This window comes from Pelobates fuscus, chromosome 6, assembly GCF_036172605.1.
Source record: "Pelobates fuscus isolate aPelFus1 chromosome 6, aPelFus1.pri, whole genome shotgun sequence".
Classification (NCBI taxonomy): Eukaryota; Metazoa; Chordata; class Amphibia; order Anura; family Pelobatidae; genus Pelobates; species Pelobates fuscus.
The window spans coordinates 1,918,293-1,923,627 of record NC_086322.1 but is presented as its reverse complement, the minus strand read 5'-3'; positions in this window follow the sequence as shown (position 1 = coordinate 1,923,627).

Genomic DNA, 5,335 nt, shown 5'->3' with positions numbered 1-5,335 from the left:
CTTACTGACAGAGAGAGACTTACTGACAGAGAGAGACTGACTGACTGACTGACAGAGAGAGACTTACTGACAGAGAGAGACTTACTGACAGAGAGAGACTGACTGACAGAGAGAGACTGACTGACTGACTGACTGAGAGAGACTTACTGACAGAGAGAGACTTACTGACAGAGAGAGACTTACTGACAGAGAGAGACTTACTGACAGAGAGAGACTTACTGACAGAGAGAGACTGACTGACTGACTGACAGAGAGAGACTTACTGACAGAGAGAGACTTACTGACAGAGAGAGACTGACTGACAGAGAGAGACTGACTGACTGACTGACTGAGAGAGACTTACTGACAGAGAGAGACTTACTGACAGAGAGAGACTTACTGACAGAGAGAGACTGACTGACAGAGAGAGACTGACTGACTGACTGACTGAGAGAGAGACTGACTGTGACGAGACCAATCTCGCCACATTGCATTGGAGGAGCCTGGTTGCCCGCCTGCTGCCTTTGTATTATGGACCGCCAGTTAAAGGGTTAATTTTACTGTGCAGAAAGATTTATTTCTCCCTTTCTGCACAGCCGTTCGGTAGATTCTACCTACCGAACAAACAGCTTTTTTTTTCAGCCTCCCCAGAGCCGTGGGAAGCCGGCCGGCGCTGTTAATGGGCCACCCAGAAGCTGGAGTGTGCTGCCAATTTACCTCCCTGAAGCCGCGGTTAACCGCAGCTTTATTGATTGTTACTGGGTGGTCGCGGTTACACCTAGCCGCCACACGATGGCGGTGTTCTGGAGCTCCCCGGGCAGCCAGCGCTTTTCTGCCCGGCTTTCCTACGCCAAACCCGGACACTGTGTCAGCTAAGCACCGCTGAGCCTCCAGCCCCTGGTTCTAATTCGTACTGATTTAACGAATGCATGGAAATTCAGTATTTTATGTTGGAGGAATGTTTTAATCCAGATAGCCATGCCATGGAGCATATTAGTGTACTTAAAGACTTTGGCTCCATGGCAATTAAACTGTATTCGTGTGGTCTGAGTGCCATTCACCTAATAATGTGCACTCAGACCTGAGCTATCTGGGGATATGTTACATGTCTGTGTTTTATGTATAAAATGTGTCTTTATGTATTTTAAAGTGATAGTCTATCCCCACGTGTGTAATGGAGTTTTGCCTTTGTCCTGGGAGATAATTGAATTACTTCTCCAGGGCAGAGGGTAGGAAGCCAGGATGCATTGTGGGGATGTTTTACTGCTGTATGTCCTGAAATGCTAAATGTCTGTCCATTGTTACAGTCTTCCATCTGGTCCCCTAGGGGAGTGTCCACCAGGTGGGAGACCTGCATAAATACAGGGGCAGGTAGCCCTCAATAAACAGACCACTGCTTGACCCTCAACACGGAGCCTTGTCTCGTTCTTGGGGGGATTCACTGTATGCTGATAGGGACTGACTGCCAGGAGTGTAAGCCGCTTGGGAGCTTTTCCTGTTCGTCTGCTAGCAGCTATTCGTGAGGTTCCAGTCGGGAGTTTGGAATGCTACCTTATTCCCTTGTATGCAGTTCGGGAGTTTGGTGCATTCACTTATATCCAATTCGTGAGTTTTGGTGATTTTACAGTAGCTGTGCCTGTCTTTGTAAAAGGGATTATCGCCTAAACGATTTTAACCCCTTGTCTGCTGAAACGGTCCGTTACACTGACTGACTGAGAGAGAGACTGACTGACTGAGAGAAAGAGACTGACAGAGAGAGACTCACTGACTGAGAGAGAGAGAGTGATTGACTGAGAGAGAGAGACTGACTGGGAGAGATAGATAGAGACAGACTGGGAGAGACAGACAAACTTGTACGGAGAGAGAGACTGGGAGGGTGGTGGGGAGAGACACAGACTGAGAGAGAGAGAGACTGACTGGGAGAGAAAGTGGGGAGAGAGAGACAGGTAAAAATATCCGCACATAAAAATGTGGTTAATGGAATTTACTGTCCTGACAGGAAAAGTTGTGCCGTGCAACATTACCGTCTTGACAGAAAAAGTTGTGCCGAGCAGCAATCATGCACATGGAAACCCGGTAATTGCCTTTGGGGTCAAAGGCCGGTTACAGCCAATCGGATCCACAGAAACCCAATTCTCATTTTGCTCATTGCCCTGTCGTGGTTTCATCCTGATGGTAATCCGAGAGTGCGTTCCTGATCTTGATTTTATGGTATTTGACTTTGGCTTCGTTTTGACTTTCTGGTATCCTTGACTTTTCAATTTCCCTAATAGTTGTGTCTGATTCTGTGTCCCTGACCTCGGCAAGTATTTTGACTATTCTTGGAGACGTTAAGTATTCTAAGGTCCGGTTATACATTATTGTGGTGGAACCAACCTCGCCACTGTGCACTGGAGAAGCCTGGTTGTTCTCCTGCTCCCTTTAGGCTATGGCCCGGCAGTTAAAACCTTTTATTTTCCCTGCTGAAAGGCTTATTCATGCCTTTCTGCCGGGGTGTTCGGTAGATTCAATCTACTGAACAAAGTACCGAACGATGGACCATCTGGGAACTGGAGTGTGCCGTCAATTGACCGCCCAGAAGCTGCGGTTAACCGCAGCTTAATTGATGAACGCTGGGTGGCCTTTGTTCATTTGCCGAACACGTGGCAGTGGCCATTTTAACTCCCGAACGGCCAGCGGTGTTCAGCGCCAAAACTATGAAACTGAAAACGGATACTTAATTGCGCGAACACCGCTGAGCCGCCAGCCTCCTTACCTCTGCATTCGGTAGTGGAACCGATTGACTGTTCATTCGGTAGTTTAACTGTATGAACAGCATCCCCCCAGATAGCCATGCCATGGAGCCTATTCGTGTAACGAAAGACTTTGGCTCCATGGCGATTGAACTGTATGTATGTGATCTGAGCACCATTCGGTAATAATGTGCGCTCAGATCTAAGCTATCTGGGGATATGTAGAATGTGTATGTTTTATGTAATAAATGTAACCGTATGTAATTATATGTATTTTTACTGAAAATGTGTGTAATGGAGTTTTGCCTCTGTCCTTGGAGATAATTTGATTACTTCCCAATTATCTCCAGGGCAGAGAGGAGGAATTGTGATGCATTGTGGGATTGTTGAAATGTGTAAATCTGTGATTGGTCCTTTTACCCTTTGTGTGTCCACCAGGTGGGAGACCTGCGTAAAAGCCAGGCAGTTAGCCCCAGTAAACGAGATTCTGCTTGACCCTCAAAACGAAGTGTCGTCTCGTTATTGGGGGAATTGGATTGTATGCTGACTGCTAGGAGTGTAAACCTTTCGTATGTTTTTTCCTGTTCGGCTGTTTCCAGTGTTCGTGTGTTTCCTGTTCGGGAGTTGGAGGATTCGTCTAGTTTGCGGTTCGGGAGACTGGTGCTTGCAGTAGCTGCCTGTGCATTGGAAAGGGGAATATCGCCTAAACAGTTTTAACCTCTGCTGTGCAAAACAGTCCGTTACAGTTATCCTTAGTCCTCGGTGTGACACAGTACTGTGTGCTGGAACAACTTGTAATCCTGACATTACGACACAGCCATAGATCCTGCAGAATTGTGTCAGCACATAGCAGCTTGTGAGAGAAAGCAAGAGGAGAATGATCACCGTATGGATCAATTTACCTAGGCTTTTTGCACACTCCTTACTAGGACAGCTCATTTACAACCTGAGGCTTCTCCAATTATGTCACCATGGCCTAATGTACCGCCACCTATAGTATATATGGCACCTACGATCTCCTTATCTCCTCCCCTGCATTTTTCTGGTAATTTCCAGGAATCTAGGGGATTTCTCAATCAGATTGAGTACCACTTTGAGGCCTCACCTGGTTCATTTCCTTCAGATAGAGCAAAGATTGGGTATCTGATGAACCAACTAAAAGGTAAGGCCTTAACTTGAGCTAATCCATTATGGGAAAGTAATAGGAGTATCGCTCATTGTTACCAGGAATTCCTTGCGGAATTCAAATGGACCGTTTCACTTACAAGAGGATAAAACCCAGTTTAGGCGATATCCCCCTTTTCCATAGACCAGCAGCTACAGCAATCACCAATCTCCCGAACTGCAAACTGTACGAATTCTGGAAACTCCCGAAATGGAAACACACGAACCCTGGAATCAGCCGAACAGGAAAAGCATACAATCCGCTTACACTCCTGGCAGTCAGCATACAATCCAATTCCCCCAAAAACGAGACGACACATCGGTTTGAGGGTCAAGCAGAATCTCAGGTCTGGAACACCCAGCCTGCTTTTTATTACAGTTGTGCACATACAGGACACACCCAAGGGGAGGCATAACACAACCAATCAAGTAACAGTACAGCCCACACATCCCCTCCCCTCAGATAAGCAGTTAACATAATTTATTACATACAGTAAAAATACAGTTTCCACACATACTCTGTAACTTTAAAACCATACATCATATTCACATAAAAATACATATCCACAATCAATCCATTCAGGGGAACAACATATTAAAAAATGGCATGAATCAGACCAGGGGTTCAAAAGTTAGTAAAAGTATCTTTTGTTTCCCCTGGCTGGCAGTATTTTAATCTGGCTCAAACAGTAAAAGTAAAACATCCCCACAATGCATCCTGGCTTCCTCCCTTCTGCCCTGGAGATAATTGGAGAAGTAATCCAATTATCTCCCAGGTCAAAGACAAAACTCCATTACACATGTGGGGACCTAAATACAGGATTATGTTTTAAAATATATAAAGTTACTTTTTATACATTAAACACAGACATGTAACATATCCCCAGATAGCTCAGGTCTGCATGCACATTATTAGGTGAATGGCACGCAGACCACACAAATACAGTTTAATTGCCATGGAGCCAAAGTCTGTCCCATAGTCTTTCATTATATGAATAGGCTCCATGGCATAGCTATCTGGGGGTATCACTGCTCACACAGGGCAAGTACCGAATGGCCCCACTGTGTTTAAAGGGCCAGAATGAGTGACATGCACTCTGTTAGGGCTGAATACGTTTTGTAAAAGGGCCCAATCTCCCAGGGACCATAATCACATGGCAAGAGGCGGGCAAGCAGCCCCCTCCAAGGACACGTGGCGAGGTCGGTTTCGCCACAGGGTCCGATGCAATGAGACAAGCCCCTTAACTGAGCACACCGTGTAAACGTAAAAGGCAGTTAGAGGCCTTAATGTACCGGTTTAATGCTTACGTGGGTCCGATGCAATGAGACAAACCCCTTAACTGAGCACAACGTGTAAACGTAAAAGGCAGTGGGAGGCCTTAATGTACCGGTTTAATGCTTACGTGGGTCCGATGTAATGAGACAAGCCCCTTAACTGAGCACAACGTGTAAACGTAAAA